Raw genomic sequence first — 22,086 nt, forward strand, 5'->3', positions numbered from 1 at the left:
GGAATGATGAGGGCAACAAATGTATAGATGTGCTTTACACAATTGATCTATGTATTGTGATAAATTGTATGAGCCCCAATAAATTGATTAATTAAAATAAAAAATAAATAAATAAAGGGAAAAAACCCCACACTTATTGATCCAGCATGTCTATCTTATTGATGGGAGTATTAAGACCTAAAAAGGTCATGTGAGTTGTCCAAGTTCACATGTCTAATACTGACTAAAATATTACAACTAAAATCTAAAGCTGATTTTCAACCTGGGGTTCTTTCCATGATGTTCTGCTGTTTACAGTTAACTAACACTTCCTCTCTCTTTACGGTAAGCTCAGTATCTCTGCACACAGTAAGTATGTCATGGTAGTCATTTTATTGGTGGAGGTTTTCTTTGATTGAAGTGAGTTTGTTTATTAGCTTTTTATTGTGAATTAGGTGAAGGTTTACAAAGCAAATCCATTTTGCATTTGACAATTCATACACATTTTGTTTCGTGCCATTGATTATCATTCCCACAAATAACATCACTTATCACACTTCCTCCCTGTGCCTCCCTGTTCCTTCTTTTCTCACACTTGAAAAATTTGTCCTTTGATCTCAAACGATTGATTATTCTAAATATGTCTTTGAGAGTTTCATTAGATTTTTTGTTTGTTAGTTTTATGGATGTGATAAGTACTTGTACATGCACACTTAAGAACATTTTCCATTCCAGTATTTTTTACATGTATAATTCAGTGACATGAAACTGTTCATCATGGATCACTGAGCCATACTTGGACTATATCCATTGTAACTTTTCACTGCCTCTCTACGGACCGACCTCCGTTTCATTTTCATGTGTGCTTTTAACTCTTGCTTTGGTAGCTTCCTTCGCTATATGGATACAGTTGGTTTTCCCTTCCTTTGTCTCCCCAGGTGTCTACTCACTCTGTTTTTTCAGGTCATTCTTTTCTCCAATCAAGATTGCAGACTTTAAGCTTTCCTCAAGGGGCAATCACTTAGGTTTTTCAGTTTTTCACATCTTGCAAACAGATCCACTCAGACCTGTTGATCTAGAATGTTCTCTGACAGCAATAAGAATGCTTTAGCCAGCAGCCACTACTGTTTCAACCACTGCCATCACACTAGGAGATAGCAGATTATCTTTGTGGAAAGACAGAATTGTTTATTTTTCTGGTTTATTCTTGTTTGGGGGTGCTTTTGCTTCCTTTGTGTTATAGTCTACTTGTAGAGTAACATTATAAGAGTGTAAAATGAAGGTTAGAACTTTGCTTGCAATTTGGTAAAAAATAGAAACTCCACTTAAAAATCGAGCCGTGAAACAAAGGTCTGATCTCATTTACTGTTTCAGGGTTGACTTGACGACTGACAACAAAGGTTATCTAACTATTTAATTGTCACTTTTTACAGTTATAAAAGAAATTGGAATGTTAGATATTTGAGGGTTTTAGACTATGGCTATAATAGCTAGATACTTGGGTGTTTTTATCAGACTGAAACTTGATTTTCTAGCCTAGAATCATGGTATAACTTGGATTTTTAAAAATCATTTTATTGCGGGCACGTACAACTCATCACAATCCATACATTCATCCATTGTGTCAACACATTTGTACATTTGTTGCCATCATCATTCTCAAAACATTTGCTTTCTACTTGAGCCCTTGATATCAGCTCCTCATTTTACCCCTCCCTCCCCACTCCCCCCTCCCTCACGAACCCTTGATAATTTATAAATTATTATTTTTTCATGTCTTTCACTGTCCGATGTCTCCCTTCACTTACTTTTCTGTTGCCCATCCCCACAGGGAGGAGGTTATATGTAGATCCTTGTAATCGGTTCCCGCTTTCTACCCCACCTTCCCTGTACCCTCCCTATGGTGGCTTTTAACTTTATCTTTCATCTTTAGGGTGATTTTAATCTTTAAAAGAATAAAACCTTGAACATTATATAATATAAGATAATTTTCACTATTCATGGTTAACATTTTTGGTCACCCTTCTTCATTTTAGGAGTTAAAACATTAATCTCACAACAGCTAATTTAAATTTGTTCTATTGTTAATTCAAGGTGTAAATAGATTCTCTAGTAATATGTATGTCTGAGTAAAACAGAAGAATAGAAAACTGTTTAGGCTTTGGTCTTTATTTCTATGGATCGTCTATCATAGTCCCTCCCACCCCCCTTTAGAGGTCACCTAATAGGTAATACTCTGCTAGTACATTGACTTGACTATTTCTTATAATTAGATTCAAGGCAATATTTGTCAAATGGAATTAATATCTAGGTGTTTATACAGTTCACCATGCTTGGTAATACACATAAGTTCAAGACAGATTTGGTGCTTTCTCAAAACAATCTCACATGCATTTATTTATTCATACATCTTAAGGATGTCAGAGTGATACATAGATAGAATATAAAAAATGCTTTACCCTTCATTAATCTAGATCTCAGTTCTTACCTCACTCTGAGCTATCACCAGAGATTCATCTTTAGCCGAATTTGAAAACATACTTCTTCCTGAATATAAACAGCATGATTCACCCTTTTCAGTCGGTTCCGGGGTCCTTCATACCTCTTGTGTATTACATTCTCCTGAATTTTACCTCTGGCTTTTAAAATGTTTCCAGAATGTTTTCTCATTCTCTTTTGTCACAAAACTGCACTTCCTTAATGGGGGCAGTGCTTTGTTGGACATAGTCTGAGCCTCCTTGTTTTGAAGTGTGGATTTTTCTTCCTCTGCTTGCTTCCACAATATAGGCACTTTAGCTGAACGAAACTAAAAGCCAAAAACCAAACCCACTGCCACGGAGTCAGTGCTGACTCAGAGTGACCCCCTGTGGGTTTCCAAGACACATGGTTTATGGGAGCATAAAGCCAAGTGTTTCTCCCACAGAGCTGCTGGTAGTTTTGAACTGCCGACCATTTGATTGCACTCCAAAGCCTAATCATCCAAAAATTCAAATTTCAAATTGAAAAAAGCAGAAACAAGTCCACATGAAGCTAGTATAAGAATATTTTCCGTTATTTTATTTTTTTAATTCTAATTTTATTTTATTGGGGGCTCTTACAGCTCTTATCACAATCCATGCATATATTCATTTTATCAAATACATCTTGACATATGTTTTCATCATCTTTTCCAAAACATTTTCTTTATTTTTTAACCAAGTTTGTTGGCATATAATTCACATATCATAAAATTCAGTAATAATCACCTTAAAAAGAATTATACAATCATCTCCACAATCAATTTTAGAACATATTCTTTTTTCTGGTGTTAATTGTTATTACCTTCCTATTTCCCCTCAACTTTCCCTGCCATTCCCCTAAAACAAACTGAATATATAAATTGCAAATATATAGATTAAATTTTACCTAAATGTATTATGTTCCCTTTATATTTAAAGGCATGACATGTGAATTGGTTTTATGATACAAATACTCATTTCTGTCTTCTTTAGCTTTGACATGGGGATGATGGCTTTCCTTAAAGTAAGCTACACAGTATTTCATATTCCCAAATAGATTTTTTTTCCTTTCAAGGGATGACCCCTTTGTTGAGCTCTGAAGTCTCAACTTGTTCTTCCATAGAACTCTTGTGGTTTCTCTCCACTTTGGCAGCCCAGTGACTCAAACATACTTAAAGAACTCCTGTTTTCTGCATGACTATTTTATATTAACAGTACACATTGCTAAGATGTTTTGTTTTTGTTATGTTATTTATTCTAAATTTCTTATTCTGCCCCTTACTCTTCTGTATGACATATTAACTCTATGCACTACTGAAATATAGGCAATTCTGAAGTGAAATGACGTCTCTATGGCCTACAATTGGTTTTGTTAGACTAGATAGTGGACACTGTTCTTTTATCTTTGCGCTAAAAGAGTTTAACTCATTTCCAATGTTGGCAAGGATAATGGTACTTTTGATTTGTTTTTAAAAGGGTATGCTCTAGTAATCATTTTTTAGCCTTTCATTTTTCTCCTTACAACTCTATCCCTTGGCTTCATTTGCCTCTTTATGGGGAAGCATGCATCTGGGGCTTTCTTTGCTTCTACACTTGCCATGATATGTAGACTAGTTTATAGAGAAATACATCAGCTGCCTGCTGTGCATTTAAATTCCCCACTTCCCTGCTGCATTTGTGTGCTGCAACTAAAAGACAAATAGATGAACGTGGGGTCATTTTTGTCAGTGAAAGTTTTGGGATGCATACATTTCAAAGCACACATATCATTAAATACTAGTTTAATATCTGGAAGCAAAATTGCTAGTACATCAACTTTGTCCACAGAGGAGAAAGGGGGTCACTGTTTATGAGAACTAAATGGAAGCTTGTCTTTCCTTATCAATCAAAGAAATTAAAAGATGAAATTGGTCTTTTAGGCCATCTGGTTCCTCCCCCAGGGACCAATAGAGGGTTGGTCCTTCCTTTATTATATTCTCAGTGCTGGTTAGATTTTGTTCTGTGTTTTCATAGCTCTTTGGTAATTTCCGATGCTTCTGTAACTATGGTTCTCATAGTTTTCTGAGGATGATCCCTTTGCACATCAACTTTCAGTAAGGCTTATCCACAAAATTACACTAAGTTACTGTGATTCAGCCTTTTAAAGATAACTTATGTGTACTTCTTTTTTCTTACAGTTTTTTTCCTGTTCTGAGTGTTCTTGAACAGTTTTGGGAATTTTATTTTTAGATAGTAATTGAACATTGTGAACAGAACGGAGCATGTCCAGGAATTGCCTTACTGTCTCTCTGGTCCCCTCTTTCCCTCCTTCTTTCTCTCCTTTGTACACATAACACATACACACCCTCATGGCTTTTACCTAACCTAGTTCTAAAGATCCAAATGAGATCTTCACAGTGCTGACAGGATTGGGGTGGGGTAGGGAAAGGGTTAGCAGGCCAGAAGTAGGGTTACCAAACTCCAAAGCAAACCCACTGCCATTGCATCAATTTGGACCCATATCAGCCCAATGTAAAATATGTAAGACTATAAATCAATAACAGCCTCATCTGGGTCCTATGGAGCAGTGGATGGGTTTCAACCACTGACCTTATGGTTAGCAGCCCAATGCCAAACCCCCAGCACCACCAGAGCTCCTTGAAGTGAGGTTAGGGGAATGAAAATTAGCCATGTCTATTAGCCAGAATTTCCAAGCCATAGGAACCAGAGAGAATTTTTCTTACTTATATAAATGAGAAAAGTGAGGCCTGAAGAATTAATGAGTAAACCTGGTGATTTCCCTGCATCTACTGTTTTGTTCCCAATACCTAGCTAAAAGCAAAGCTTGTGAGGATCTGGAGTGCAAGGTCAAGGCCTTGAGTTTGCCCTCTGTCCATTAATTTATGATGTTTATCATCATATATTTATTGACAAACTATGATGTGCCAGACACTATAATAGATGCTAAGGGCAACATATGGCCTCTGACCTCAAGAAACTTATAGTGTATTCATCAAACTAGTGTAAAAAAGAGAAACAGAGAAACATGCAATCACAAAACAATATGCTTATAATAAATATTTCAAACCATATTCAGTAAAGGACATGGGACAAAGGATAGCATTGCTGATGTCAGAAGGATCTTGACTGAAAGCAGAGAATACCAGAAAGAGGTTTGCTTGTATTTTATTGACTATGCTAAGGCATTCAACTGTAGATCATAAACTATGAATAACATTGAGAAGAATGAGCATTCCAAAACACTTCATTGTGCTCATGCAGAACCTGTACATGGACCAAGAGGCAGTTGTGCAAACAGAACAAGGGAATACTACATAGTTTAAAATCAGGAATGGTGTGTGCCAGGGTTGTATCCTCTCACCATACTTATTCAGTCTGTATGCTGAGCAAATCATCAGAAAAGCTGGATTATATGAGGAAGAACTTGGCATAAGAATTGGAGGAAGGGCTTATTAACCACCTTTGATAAGTAGATGACATAACCTTGTTTGCTGAAAGTGAGGAGGACTTGAAGCTCTTGCTGAGGAAAATCAAGGAAAGTTCTTCAGTATGGACTACAACTAAATGTAAAGAAAACAAAAATCCTTATAACGACATGATAAACCAAGAAAAGATTGAAGTTGTCAAGGATTTCATCCACAATCAGTGCTCATAGAAACAGCAGTAAAAAAATGAATTTCATTGAGTAAATCTGCTGCACATTACCTGTGGAAAGTGTTGAAAAGCAAGGATTTTATTTTGAGGACTAAGGTACACTTGAACCAATCCATGGTCTTTTTAGCTGTCGCATATTCATGTGAAAGTTGGACATTGGCTCAGGAAGACTGAAGAATGGTTGCATTTGCATTGTGGCGCTGGAGTAGAATATTGAAAGTGCCATAGACTGCCAAAAGAACACACAGATCTATCTTGGAAGCAGAAAACCAGAATGTTACTCAGAGGCAAGAATATTGAGTCTTCTTCTTACGTACATTTGGGCATGTCAGGAGAGATCAACCCCTGGAGAAGGACATCATGCTTTGTACATTAGAAGGTCACTGAAAAAGAGGAGTATCCTCAGTGAGATAAACTGACAAAAAGTAGCTCCAACAATGGGTTCAAGTTTCACAACCATCATAAAGATGGCGCAGGACAGTGCAGTGTTCCATTCTGACTTGATGGCACTTAACAACACCACCACACAAGTAGGATGCTATCAGCACAGCAGGGGAGTTCCAGAACCCAGATTTAGGTGGCTATGGATAGTTTACCTGGCTGAGGTTATCTAGGTCAAGGGGGTCAGGGTGCTCCAAATTGGTTATTTATTATGTATATGCAAAACCCTGAAACACGCATTGAAAATAGTTCAATGTGGCTAGAGAATATAACTACTTATATTGGGGTTAGGGTGGTGGTTAAGAAGTGGACAATCTGGAGAGAGTAGTGGAGTCTATAGATGCAGGAATTAAATTATAAGGAAAGTTATTTGCCTTGCCAGGGAGTTTGGATTCCCTTGATCTAAGAAGTAAAGAAACCATTGAAATGTTTTTTAATGCCTGATCATTTTTGCCTTTTAGGGGGACCCTTATGTTTCTATAGCTGGAGAGTTAATTGGAGCCAGGATGATATGTGAGAAGGGAGCTTTTGCAATAGTCCACATTGACTAAGATCACAGTGGTTAAGATGAAGAGAAGATGTTTGATTTTAGGTAGGTGGTAGAGTCCGTAGGATTTGCGGGATAGGTGTGGAGCTTGAGTGTAACTTTGAGGAGCAGTGGCCCTTAGACCTTTGTATCATTTTGGACTTCTGTAGAAAACTATACTTCTTCTCTCATTGAAATATACATGCACAGGCCTGTGTAACATTTTAGGGCATCCCCTGACCTCTTGATGCACATCCATTTACCATTATCTACTGTTGTTGAGTTGATTCTGACTTACAGCAAATACATCAAGTATTATGATGTCCAGGTTAAGAACTCCTAGTCTAGAATAAGAATAAAGGCAAAAAGAAGGAACACTGGGACACCCTTACATTTAAGAAACTGTAGAGGAAAAGAAATCCATGAAAGAAACTGAAATGGAGGAGCCATCTTTGGGTATGTCAGGGAAGCCAAGGAAAGAATTTCAAGAATGCAGGAATGGTTAAGCATTAAGCAGTGCAGAGAGAAAGAGCAAGATTAGCATTGAAAAGTGATTATTAGCTTTAGCAACAGAGTGTTAGTGACCTTTGCAATGAGTGTTTGTGTAAACTGTTGTGGACAGAATTCAGAATGCAGTAATTAAGTAGTAGATAGGAGGAGAGGAAGTAGGAAGAGCAAGTGCATTTCCACATACATCTAAGGGATTGGAGTAGGGGAGGGGCTTGTCTTGTGTTAACATAAGGCTGGTTTGAGAAAATTAAGAATGTCTTTTAGTATTTTCTTGGAATTAGACACCTCAATTTCTGATTTTTTACCGTTAAAAAAACCCCATAATTAGCTAAGTAAACCAGGTCGATAAGTATTGGGATTTCTTGCCCTGTCTGACTTCGCCCTTCACCTACTTTTCTGTTGTCCGTCCCCTAGGGAGGAGGTCACATATAGTTCCTTGTAATCGGTTCCCTCAAGATATGATAAAATAATAATTTATAAATTATCAAGGGCTCATGAGGGAGGGGGGAGCTGGGAGGGAGGGGGAAAATGAGGACCTAATGCCAGGGGCTTAAGTGGAAGCAAATGTGTTGAGAATGATGAGGGCAATGAATGTACAAATGTACTTTACACAATTGATGTATGTATGGATTGTGATAAGAGTTGTATGAGCCCCTGATAAAACGATTAAAAATTTTAAAAAAAGAAGAGAAAAAACAGACAAAAAAAAAAAAAGAATTGGGATTTCACAGATTTTCAATGCTTCTTTCTGCCTGGTATTAATAAACAATGAATTATGATTTTTAAAACCCCATCATTCTTTATTCCTGCTTTAGCTTTGCTTAAAGTGTTTGTCGACCCAGGAATCATAATGCCTCAGGCAGTACTAAATTAGCACTTTAGGTGTATTCAGGCCAGCCTGGCTGGGGATGAGAGAGGCAATAAGGCTGACTCTAGACCATTGATTGAGGACCAAGCTTTGTGATACCCAACTTAGTAATTATGAAGTCTTTATGTGTGCATGTGTGAACCTTAGTTAAGCTTTGTCATAGGTTTTCCAAAACAGCTGGGGCTTTTGCTCTATGAAGACATTAATTCGAGTCTCCAGGGACTATGCATAAATCAAATTGGGAAAGGAGGAGGAGCAAATGTCTTTCTTTGTGTGAAATCCAGCTCCCTGTTAACTGTTTAATTGAGGAGGAGTCCTATGACAATTACTGAATTAGAGGTGCACTACTATCTTCTGCTTGATGAATTTTTGCTTGGTGTATTTGTGCTATGAAAGGCAGTAAAGCTTGCCTCCCCTAAGGAGACCCCACTTTGCTGTCCTTCTATGGAAATGTAGACTCAGATTTCTGTTTCTGTTGTTTCAAAGGGAGGGTTGCTTATTGGTGGTTGTGATGGCTGTTACTTTAAACTGTGGTCTTCTTGCTTCCCATCTACCTCTCAATCACTGGGGCAGTAGTAAAGATCACACATCAGGGGTTTGGGGGGGAGCAGTGTAATGATAATAAGCCTTTGGAAATTGTATTGCTTCTCCCTTTCTAGCTATCGAAAAGATTATAAGTGTACCACACCATCATGGCAGGGATCATCATGTTGGAATGGATTAACAATGTGAAGTGAGCCTAGACCTCAATTCTCCTGACCTTTAGAAATATCAGCATACACAATGCTATGGTGAGACAAGGAGTTCCCCTCTTTCAATATTTTGGATTTATCTTTCAGCCTCTGCATGCAGCTGACTGAAGAATGTCAAAATGTAGAAAAATCAGATTCTTTGTATTTTCCTAATTGCTGCAGCTTTTGGAGGGTCAGATGGAGAGATAGTTGGTCACCAAATAGAAAATGTGCTGCAGAATAGTATAGAAACTGCTCCTTCACCCCAATTTGTGTGTGGGTGGGTGTGATATTTACTAATCATCATTAGCATTCAAAAGGATGCTCATTGAGGAAAAGGACCATGTTCTCCCATAAATAGCCCTGAGATGTCACTGTCAGAGTCCAAGTACAAAATTCATGGCCCACAACTCAATGTGGTGTTTTGTTTTTAATTATGTTACTGAGGACTCGTACAATTCCCATCACAGTCCATACATCCATCCATTGTGTCAAGCACATATGTACACTTGTTGCCCTCATCAATCTCAAAACACCTGCCTTCCACTTTAGGCCTTAATATCATTTGTTCATTTTCCCCCTCCTTCCCCCCTCTCCCCTCCCCCATGAATCCTTCATAATTCATAAATTATTATAGTTTTGTCATAAGTTACACTGTCCGACATCTCCCTCCGCCCTCTTCTCTGCTGTCCATCCCCCAGGGAGGAGGCCATAACTAGATTCTTGTAATTGGTTACCCTCTTCCTTCCCACATTCCCCCCCAAACCCACAACCAACAAACAAAAAACCCCTCCAGCTTTATCAATCTCTTGTGAAACATTTTTAATTAATAAATATGACCATCAATGTTGCTTTTTAAGATTTCTCTTGGGTAATGTAGTCTGTAGGTACCACACAAGTAAAATATTTGCTTTAATCAATTGTTTCCTTAGAGAATTTTAAAAATAGGTACAGCCTAGCCAAGAGGTTTGACTGCATATTGAGAACCTCTTATAGACTAATATATTTATATCAAGTAAAGGCAAGAAGAAATTGCTTACAGTAGTTGCCACTACTACCTTAAGATTCAGATGATTAATGAAACTTTAAACACGTGTATCTATGAAGAAGCAGCCTTGGTGGTACAGTGGTTGAAACACTTAACTGCTAACCGAAAGGTGAATGTTTTGAACCTGACAGCAGCAGCTCTGCTGGTGGCAGCTGCTCCCATGAAGACTACAGTCTTGGAAGCACTATGGAACAGTGCTGCTCTGTCCTTCTGAGCAGGAATTGATTCAGTGGCAGTGGGGTTTGGGGCATGTGTGACTACGGGAGCACTTATGTTGTTGAACTTTGTCACAGCAGCGTATTCCGAGGTTAATATGTAAGGGAAATAGTGGTTACTGTGGTCAGCTCCCGAGGCCTTTCCTGTGGTTAAAGCATTATAACTGGTTGTGCTTAAGGCAACTTTCGCTTTTGTACTTCAATTGACGATTTTGAACTCTCTCCTTCAGCCTGGATATGTCATGGTAATCTTTGTAAAGTACAACTGAAATAGCTACTTTAAAATGATACATGCAAGAAAGCAGGAGGGGGAGTGCCCAAGTGTTTCACTATTAAAATTAAGATCGTCTTAAAATGCTATTTTGCCTGAGCTATTCTTTAGTGGTAAATGTTTAGAAAGGCAAGTGTGAGGTGAAAAAAATATAATTCTTTAATCATAAGGCTACAAAATAGAACCATGCATTATTGGACTCAGCAGGGACATTAAATTAACTAGTCCAACCCTCTCATTTTATAGGTGAGGAAACTCAAACCCAAATGTGTTAAATGACTTATCTAGGGTGGTGCACTGAGTTAGTGGCATAGGCAGAGCTTGTTCTCCAGTTCCATGGCTCCACGTTAGTAGTATTCACTCTAACCTTAGGCTGCCTCCAGAACATTGGAAAGATAAAAACTGAATCCAGCCTTATGCTTTCAAAGCATGCACCTTGCCTCTCTCTATGCCTGGAGGTGTTTAATCAGAACTAACCAACAAGATTAAAATTATTATCTTTTTAATTCAATAAATTGCTTCTGAAAGCTACCACATAAAATGAATTGGAAGAGACATTTTGGCATTAATGCACCTCAATATATGTGGCAGGCATGAGATCACTGCATTATGTATGCATCACAACCTGCTAAGAAAGCAGAGTCTTAGAAAGAACTATTGGAGCTGGCCAGCAGAACTGCTCTGATTCAATGAGTAACTTGAAGTTTTGATGGAATGGTTCACACATTAGCCCTGTGGGCTAGGAAAAAGGAAATCAATGAGCAAAACCAAATCATGATGGTAAGAGAATACACCCAGCCCTTACCTTGTTCATGCTTTTAGCTGTGCTTCATCTTTTCAAGGTTAAGGACCCTTTGGATTGAAGTCTCACTTTACTCTGCATAACATACTTGGGCCATACCTAGAATAGTGCTTGCCACCCTTAATACTACATTGAGGAAAGATAGTTTAGAAACTCGAATGTAACAAAGATGGTCAGGGGTAGGGAAGCTCTTGTCATGTATAGGAAGGTTTAAAATTGGGATTTTTATACCTGGAAAAGAGAAAACTTAGGAATGGAAAAAGGAAAGGAATTGACATATTTTAAAATACATACTGTGTATCACTTTGCATACATTATCTCCTTTTGTCCTCATAGCCATCCTGTGTTCTAGGTATTATCTTAAAGCTATCTGGCTTGAACATAGGACTTCTGAACCCTGCTAAGAATTTGCATTTCCCTTCAGATATACCAAGTCAGCATCTACATATTAACAAGCTCCCTAGGTGAGGAAATGGGGAGTGGCTGCACAAAGAAGGAGTATCCCACTCCACATCTGTGCAAGAATGATTCCTGGAGGAAGAAGTTCGATAGGCTTCTACTCTCCTTCCTTCTTTATTCTGTTCTGAGACCAACTCCTCCTCCCATGAAACAACTTCTCTGTCAGGTTTGATCCTTTGTTTTAATGGCCACACAGAACTCAAAGACAATACTCAAAATTATGGGACTTTATGAAGGAACTTAACAGATTCCTACAAGTCAGGATCAAAAAAATGTTAAGGTTACAGTCCTTTTGTGTGTAGCACCTAAGCGTCTCAGGTTCTAGGTCCCTTGGCTCTGCCCTCCTTGTGCAAGTGTTACAAAGCTACTTTAGGTGTGATAAATGGCCAAAGGGCACCCTACTGTGTAAGCCGGCCTCCTGCCTGAAGGCACTCGGTTTTACTTCTTCCATGGGTTGGAGGGGAAGCCTCCACCTGACTCAGGACATGCTTCCTCTGCTCTGTTTTAGGGCTTCAATGAGGAATGAGGCTTTTGGTCTTCATGCTGCAGCCTTTCCTGCTTTTGCCACTTCAGAGAGGAGTCTCGCACACATTCTGCTTGGGCTTATCTTTCTTGATGGTCATTAGTCCCTATTCTTGATTGTGAGATGACCAACATTTATACCCAGCAGACTGGCTAAACTGATCCATTCCTAAGTTATGATCTTCTACATAAGCAGTTCACAACCTGTGGGTCACGACCTCTTTGGGGGTTGAACGACCCTTTCACAGGGGTCACCCAATTCATAACAGTAGCAAAATTATAGTTATGAAGTAGCAATGAAAATAATTTGATGTTTGGGAGGTCACCACAACATGAGAAACTGCATTACAGGGTCGTGGCATTAGGAAGGTTGAGAACCACTGCTCTGCATGTTATTTGCATGCTCCACATGTTATTGGCATGCTCCACCCAATCATTTGGTGAGGGTTACAAGGACTATAAATTACACTGAAGAGTCACCTGATGCAGTAAAGTGAAATTACGTTATTTATAGTCTGAAAATCATGTTGTTAGACTGTAGATTCTGATTCACTACATCTGTGGTGGAAATGCAAATTCTCAGGAGATTCTCAGCAGAGGGTCAAATTGGAGTGAACTAGTTCAAATCCCTACTTAAGGCGCCACATGATTTGCATCATAGAGCTAATATGGAGTAGAACTAGAATGCACAATTGTAAAATTCATGCTTTGAATGTCAAATCTACAGCCATCAAGTCAATACCAGCTCATAGCACCCTTATGAGGCAGTACCAAAAAAAAAAAACCCTAATTTTTTTTTTAACAAAGCTATGTATTTCAATTTTTTTCAAAACAACCTTATCAACTTCAAAGTATTCTCCATTGTACTTAACCCATTTGTCAAATCTGCGATTCCATTCTTGGAAACATTTTTCAAAATTATGTGTTTGAATGGCTGACAGCACCACCCTCATTTTTTTCTTCACCTCTTCTATGTCCTCAAATTGCTGTCCTTTCATGTTCCTCTTCATTCACAGAAACAAAAAGGATTCACACGCAACGAGGTCAGGTGAGTAAGGTGCGTGAGGCAAAAGAGGCATGCTGTGTTTTGTACCAAGAACTGGCACACTGAGATGTCTGCATTAGCAGGGGCATTGTCGTGGTGGCAAAACTAGTTCCAGATCTGCCACAAATCAGGACTTTTGTGTGGCACACTGTTACACAAACCTCTAAATAAAAAGCTTGATTGACCTGGTGGAACGAACTCCAAGTGCACTATGAGTCAATATTTTCATCCATTCAGGAAGTTGATGGTTGTCCAGATAGTTTACCTTTTTTGAAATGAGAAAACTACCATCAATAGTTTACCTTTTTTGAAATGAGAAAACCACTCATACACTTGAATTTTTACCATAGTGCTGTCCTTGTAAGCTGTGTTCAAAATCATAGTAGTTTCTGCAGCATTTTTTTCCGAAGCAGGAAACACAATTTTACAGCCTCCTGCTGTTCTCTTAAATTGGCCACCACAAAAAAAAAATGAGGTTAGAACAAAACTGGCTTTACAAAAAAAATTCACTGTGAACAGAGAAAACCTTCCCAGGCTGTGCCACTTGGTGCACTAACTCACTGGGTGCAGTAACTCAGAGCGAGTTGTTAGATTCTCGCCTAATGAGAAAAATGAATACAGTGATAGAAGCTTTTTTTTTGGGGGGGCTACCCTCTAATATGATGGGTTTCTGAGAATAAACCTGTATGACAGCAGACAGTCATTTTTCTCTTCCAGAGTAGCTGGTGATTTTGAATCACCAGCCTTTCAGTTAATAGTCCAACACTTAACCCATAGCACCACCAGGGCTCCTTATGCATTGGGTACTCAAATAATGCACTGTCATCAAGTTGGTGTCCACTCAAAGTGACCTTATAGGACAGAGTAGGACTCCTACTATGAGTCTGAGGCTGTAACTCTTTACGGGAGTAGAAAGCTCCGTCCTTTTCCCATGGTGATTTCAAACTGCCAACCTTGGGGATCACAGCCAACTGCATAACCACTAAGTGCTCCTATGCATTGGATAGGACTCCTCAAATATTTGAAAAGCTGATATTAACAAGGGGATTGAAAATTGATTTTTCACTTCAGAGGACACTCTTAGTAACAGTAGTAGTTGTACAAGTAGCAGTACAAGTAGTAGTGAAAGCCAGATGTCATTTATTGAGCAAGTATTTTGAGCAAGGAATTGTACTGAACATTTGACTTGTATTAACATGCTTAATACCTACGAGGCAGGTACTATAATTCTCTCCAATGCACGTTTATTGAAATGGAAATAGATTTACCAACCCATCCCAGACCATGAGTGGTGGACCCTGTGTATCAGCGGTTCTCAACCTGTGGGTCACCGCCTCTCTGGGTCTTGGATGACCCTTTCACAGGGGTCGCCCAATTCATAACAGTAGCAAAATTATAATGATGAAGTAGCAATGAAAATAATATTGTGGTTGGGAGGTCACCACAACATGAACTGTATTAAAGGGTCGCGGCATTAGGAAGGTTGAGAACCACTGCTGTATATGAACCTAAGTAACCAGAGGACGGCAGATTACAGCCTAGCGGTGGTTGTGAGGATGGTACAAGGATTGGACAGTGTTTCATTGTTATATGTAACATCACTAGGAATCAGAACCTACTCAATGACACCTAACAATAACATGAGGGCAGGTGGGGGCACCTTTCTGTTCAGTTTGTCTGGCAGTAGAATGGGTGTCCTTGAGAAGGAGGAATTTTTTCAATCTTGAAAGTAAAAAATAACTAAATGCCCTGGTCAGCCATGCTGTATGTAAGAATCTTTCACCGAAACAAGATTAAAAATAAGATAACCTCATAGGCTCATTTCAGCTCCAAACATAGGCATTTTTACTGATGACGTGTAAGACTTCCTCTATTTTGATCACCTGTTCTGTGTCTTGCCCCTTCTCTGCCCTTTGTGGTCTCGGTTAGGTATCAGAACTTATATGATATATAGGCTTCACTTTTGTTACTTTGAAGATGAGCTGTTGACACAGGTGAGATATGCATTACCCCATGGGCTGGTAACTAGTGATAAGCTTTCCAAAGGGGCTGTTGCAATAACAAATTTAGAAGCCACTGGACTAGGTCAAAAGAAATCCATTAATTAAAATAGATTAGCCTCCAGGGTTCTCTTGTATAATTGCAATCGTTTATGATTCAAATTAATTTAGTACCCACTTTCAAATTCCAATCATTCCATTTCATCTTAATAATTCCTTGCAATAACCTGCCATATGGTTCTACCATTTCCAGTCCTGTGATAATGTCACTTGTCTATTCATTGAGACACCTTTGTATTTCTAATATTAGTCAATTACAAAAGCCATCTGTGGATTTGTATACCATCCTCACCTACAGCACAAAGGGTTTCATTTCATTTAAAAACACAAATGCACCATGCCATGAGGGAAATAACCCACAAAATACAGCTAAATAAGTAAGCCTTTCTCCCCCTACCTTAGCCTTTCTCCAACTTTTCTTTGTTGATATTAAAAAAATGTATTTGAGGAAGGAGAAAAAGAGCTTTCTAGGAATTCTATTACTATCAGTGGCAGATGTGATAGGACACTACCATTAACCTCTTTTGCTCAGTGGCTTTTAAGAGCATTGGAAAGGCAGCAGCATGTGGTTTATCATTGCAAAATGTGAGACAGCAACAGGGAAGGGAGAAACTAGTCAAAATCTACTCTGGAAAGATCCATAAAAGCTTCAATTTTTCCAATTAGGTGTTCCTCAAACTGACTGGAGCCTCTGTAGAAGGTCAATTGAGCCTTTGGATGTTTCTATTCTTTCTAGAGACTCACTGATGAATTTAGCACTCTACGTTGTTCAAGGAATCCAAAATCAGAGTCTGGTACATTGAATGTGAGTCTATGTGCTTTGCCAAAGTTACATGTAGTTTTTACAATATTTCCAGATGCCTGGTCCCTAGAGAAAGGGAATCTTCTAGCTTTGGTCTAGTTATGTTTCACAGTTAGCTTGCCTCTAAATTCATCTTTACTCAAAGCACCAATGATATCTCAGAACAATGAAGAGGCTTATACCCTGTTTCCCCCAAAATAAGACAGGGTCTTATATTAATTTTTGCTCCCAAAGACTCTCTAGGTCTTATTTTCAGAGGATGTCTTATTTTTCCATGAAGAAGAATGCGGTACACATTTATTGTTTTCTTAAAAGAGACCTCGCACTTCCTGTCTGCTCTGGCTGCGCTGCAGCCAAAAGTGAGCTGCGGCAGCACCTGCTGCTACGGTCCAGAGTCCAGAGTTACGGGAGCTTCAGGGAGGTCTTATTTTCAAGGGGATGCCTTATATTTCAGTGAGAGGCAAAACTGTAAGTAGGTCTTATTTTCGGGGGATGACTTACTTTCGGGGAAACAGGGCATTATTAGAACCAGTTTTTATTGACCTAACTGAGGCCTTTGATTTAGTCACCCATAAACACTTTCTTCAGAAATACCATGCTTCTGGGATTAGCAGTGACCCAATATAATGGTTTTCTCTCCATTTAGTTCTTGCCAATTTAGCCTCCACCTGGTATTCCAAAATGCTTGCAGACTGTCATTTTAAGTGAAGATTAACTGACACTTCTCTTCTGCTGATGGTGAAGGAGAGTTCAAAGACTATGCAGCTCCATTTGAGATCACTCTCCTTTTGAAAACATTTCCCTCTTTCTGGCAGATGTACTTGTTCACTTTTTAGCACAGTTTATTCCTCGAGTTGCTTTTGGTGTCAGTTACCCCAAAGACAAAACATTGTTGGCAATTCATGTGCTGTAATTGATTTCACTGTGTGTTTGGCTGTTCGTACTAAATGAGATCGTAGAGTTCCTTTAATTGGATATGCTTGTTTCCTAGATGGGGAAATTGAAGCTTAGAGGTGTTAAGAGAAATGTATCTAGTAGTTTCAGTGCCTAGAGTGGAACCCAGGCTTTGGGACTCCTAATCAACTACTTTTTTCTTCAGGGCCACTTCAGACCTGGCTAATGTGTTCACCATGTATCACTAGACATTATAGATTTCTACACATGGCAACATGGTGTACCAGGTAAGAGTAGATCTAGGTCTGAAAACCAATTCAACCTCTGATTATTTGCGTGAATTTATACATTTTATTCTTAAACTCTGAGCCTGTTTTCCTCTCTTAAAGAGCAGATTAGAAAACTCCAAGTGAATGGTCTTTTATATTTTATAATTTCGCTTTTAAAATAATAACTCATTCCCCCACCAAGGGAATTCTCTAGGAAATCTTAATTTTATTACAGTAGTATACGAATATTGAAATACAGCAACATTTCTTCTAACCAATATTTCTTCTAACCTGAACCTAGTGTATCAGCTTTCTTTCTAAATTAATTGCAGCCTGATTTGGTTCTGTTAAGTATCACATCTATTTCCACAACAGGAATTTTCTTTTCTAGATTTTGCTTGGCAAGGATGGATTTATAAACTTTATTGAATTACATTAGTGTTGCTCGGTGGTGGAGGAGACACTTTCATTCTAAGCCTCTGTTCCTAGGTGCTTATCTTTTTCATAAAATTACTGTTTGGACTGAAATATTTTCAACTTGTTTTCTGTTTCAGATGGGATGGGAAATTTTGGAGGGAGGAAAACATGGAGAAATTTCTTAAACATTTTATTTGGCTACTGAGTAATCACGTTTTCAGATTTGCTTTGGCAATTTCAATATGTTAAAACCTCATAAGAATCCTGAAGTACACAACACAATTACTTTAAAGACCAGCTTGCAGATATCTCACAGTTCACAATATATATATATACATATACATATATAGTTTCAATATATATATATATATATATATATATATATATATATATATATATATATATATATATATATATATATATATATATACACACACATATGTTTTCTTTCAGAGTCTTCATATGAGGACATTCATGATTTGTGGCCCCAGAAGTTTTATTTTTAAAATCATCTTTGCTAGTAAATTTTTAAAATTTTAGCAAATATATATATATATATATATATATATATATATATTTTTTTTAAATTGGTACCTGCTCTTTCCAATACCCAACTGTCTTCCTTTCTCTCCGTTGTTCAAAATATTTACCAGGAAATGATAGATGCACAAAATAAGCATAAAGAAAGGGTTAGAGAGGTATTAAAGTAAACAGGGATGTGTAAATTGAGTTGGAGGCTAAAACCAGAAGAGACAGTGATTCCCACAACCACACACCAGAGCTCAATACCTTGGTGAATTTGGTCAGATTGCTTTGTTCAGCATCTCAGTAATAGAGATTACCATTGTAAGAACTTCATTCAGAAACACTAAAGATAATTAAAGGATCTGGGTTGAGTATGTGTGAAGGTTACTGAAAGAGAGCATCAAGGTTATACTTTGCAGGAGGAGGGAGTGTTGAAAGCACCATCAAAAGCAGTGAGAAGACATAAGCCCAGAAGTTGGTCTCCAGAGTAGAAACTAAGAGAAAGGAGGAACAAGAAAGGAATAATCATGTAAACCAGTATTTAGCTATGTGGCTGTTGCAAAATTTCATGTAACAACCTTTCTCACCTAAAATGTTAGCTCAATGAGAAGGGACTTATTGCTTGTTTTATCTACCAGTTTATCTCCAGCAGTTATAAAGCTCCCTGACTCATTGTAGGTATTCAACAAATAACCATCAAATGAATGGTTTATATAGAAATTTACTTTGATATTTCCTTCCACCATAGCAGTGGTGACTACACACTTGAACTGCCTCCATCCCTTGCATTGACATGAAGTGGGAGTGAAATAAAAATGTCCTTAAATCCAAGCAAGGTAAAAAGCAAGTGATAACGGGGACTTGGGCTCAGGGTAGTGGTTGTCTTTTTCTTTGGGTAGTGGGAGTGTTCCATTTGTCCCAGTTACTCAGCAGCAACATTAGCTTCCTTTTTTAAGCTCTCCTTTTCCTGGATCCATTGATGTGCTATGCTAGACTCTGAAAGTTGGAGGAACGTAGAATCTACGTAGCTCCAAGTTAACCTGTAAAGCTCTGGTTGTTTCAGTTTTACAACAGTTTTTTTTTTCCTTCTTGTACTCATTAGTTCCTCATTTCCCCATCCCCAAAATCGCCTGCCCTAACACTAAGAAACTATTAATTTACTTACTGTCTGTAGAGTTACATATCTTGGTGGCATAGTGGCTGTGCATTAGACTGCTAATCACAAGGTTAGCTGTTTTAAACTACCAGCTGCTCCTCTGGAAAAATATAAGGTTTTCTACTTAGAGTTTTGGAACCCACAGGGACGTTCTACCCTGGCCTACAGGGTCATTATGAGTTCTATTGACTGAATGGCAGCGGGTTTGGAATTTGAGGTTTGGATTTCACATAAAGGAAATCATACCAGAAAAAAACATACAGAAACACCACCAATATCAAAATAAATTACAGAAGGAACTTCATCTAAAACAAGCAGAAATTATTTTAAAAGCACATTAAAAATGGGTCAAGAGGGGAAAAATGGCAACATTAAAAAAAGGGGGAAATTGCTAAGATAAAACATTTAACGTAATGACATCTACATAAATCTACTTCCCAGTGCACTCTGTCTGATAGCAAGACTATTCACCTCCCTGGTCAGTGATCTGAAGGAGTTTTGGTAGAGTCTTAATCCACATGGGAACTCCTCTGCAAATGGATTTTGGGATTTCTTTTTTTTCTTAATACTTTTATTGGGGGCTCTTATATCTCTTATCACAATCTATACATTTCTCCAATGTGTCAAGCACATTTGCACATATGCCTCCATCATCATTTTCAAAGCATTCTCTTCCCACTTGAGCCCCTGATATCAGCTCCCCATTTCTTCCCCATACCTTCCCTGCAAGCCCTCCCTCATGAACCCTTGATAAGTTGTAGATTATTTTTTCCATATCTTACACCATCCTCCATCGCCCCTCACCCACTTTTCCATTATTTGTCCCCCGGGGAGGGGTTTCTAGATTGATCCTTGTGATTGTTTCCTCCTTTCTCCCCCCACCTTCCCCTAATCCTCCTGGTATCTCTACTCTCATTGTTGGCCCAGAAGAGTTTATCTATCCTGGATTTCCTGTGTTGTGGGCTCCTATATGTAGCAGTGCACATGCTCTGGTCGAATCCAATTTGTAAGGTGGAATTGAGGTCATGATAGTGGGGTGGAGGAAGCACCAAAGAGCTAGAGAAAGTTGTGTGTTTCATCAGTGTTATACTGCACCCTGACTGGCTCATCTCTTCCCTGTGACTCCTCTGTGAGGGGATGTCCAATTGTCCACAGATGGGCATTGGGTCTCCACTCCATCCACCACCACCCCAAATTCACCCTGGGTATGGTTTTATTCTGGGTCTTAGATACCTGATACCTGATCTCGTCAAACCTTCTGATCACACAGACTTGTGTGCTTCTTCCATGTGGGCTTTGTTGCTTCTCAGCTAGATGGCCACTTGTTTATCTTCAAGCGTTTAAGACCTCAGACACGATATCTTTTGATACCCTGGCACCATCAGCTTTCTTCGCCACAAAGTAAATAAGAGGGGGAAAGAAAGAGAAAAAAAAGACATGGGTAGGTGGGGAGCAGGGCACTAATCCACCCAAGGGGAGGGTATTGTTTATTTCTCCACAGGAGAGGGAGAGAGAAACCAGACTTCAACCTGATACACCACCGGCATCTACCAGGGAACCAATAAAGGGGTCTGTGGGGCCGCCCCACTCCAACTATGTGGATACCACCTCCCTCAGAAGAATGCACTTCAGAGGACAACACACTGAGGCTACAGCTTGGGGAGAGGAGCACTTTTTTATTATAGCACATGGGAGAAACGAAAAGGGATGGAGAGGAAGGAGAGGACATCCTGGCCCACCAAGCCCGGAGGATGATGTTCCTGCTGAGAGCTGACAATGCACAGGGAGGACTGTAGGGCTGGCCCCACCATGGGACATGGTGCCCCTCACTGAACCATGGCGCTGCGGGGGACAGCACTGGAGACACAGGGCGGGAATAGTGCAAGGTCCGGCCCCATCACACTGGGGTGAGGCGCAGAGGGCATGCAGCAGAGCAGCAGGGGGAGCAGAGTGATGGAACCCCCGGGGAAGACCAAAAATAGACTTTGAAGACAGAGTGTGGCAGGCATCCCTTCAGACTCTACTGGAAAACACTCGTAAAGGCCAACAAACAGACCTTAAACTATTTATAGGCTTTTCCATTTTTGTCAATGGCTTTCTTTTTGTTATTGTTATTTTGTGTTTGTTTTTTGCTATTGTTATTTTTTTTGTTGATTTTTACTTCCTTTATTGTTTTATTTGGCTTTGCCTGTTTTTTGCACTTATTAATGTATCTGCACATCTGTCTAGATAAGATAGGATAAATAATTCGGAGATGAAAAGAATGGGACCAATGGTTCTGGGGGGCATATAGGAGAAGGGGAGGTGGGATCAAGGAAGGGGGTGACCAACCCAGGGACAACAGAACAATAAGTGAACTAAAATCAATGGAAGGAAAGTTGTAGGATGCCTAGT

General features: G+C 39.0%; 1 protein-coding gene and 1 pseudogene across 1 annotated transcript in view; both read left to right on the forward strand.

The window, feature by feature from the left end:
- Positions 1–7,123, forward strand: part of LOC101655090 — a 40,675-nt pseudogene extending 33,552 nt beyond the window's left edge.
- ENOX2 (ecto-NOX disulfide-thiol exchanger 2) overlaps positions 1–22,086 on the forward strand; it is a 363,165-nt gene that overhangs the window by 51,707 nt on the left and 289,372 nt on the right. The window lies entirely within an intron of this gene.

The sequence above is a fragment of the Echinops telfairi genome, unplaced genomic scaffold (assembly GCF_000313985.2).
Source record: "Echinops telfairi isolate 266 unplaced genomic scaffold, ASM31398v2 ScPeMD7_20;HRSCAF=75, whole genome shotgun sequence".
Classification (NCBI taxonomy): Eukaryota; Metazoa; Chordata; class Mammalia; order Afrosoricida; family Tenrecidae; genus Echinops; species Echinops telfairi.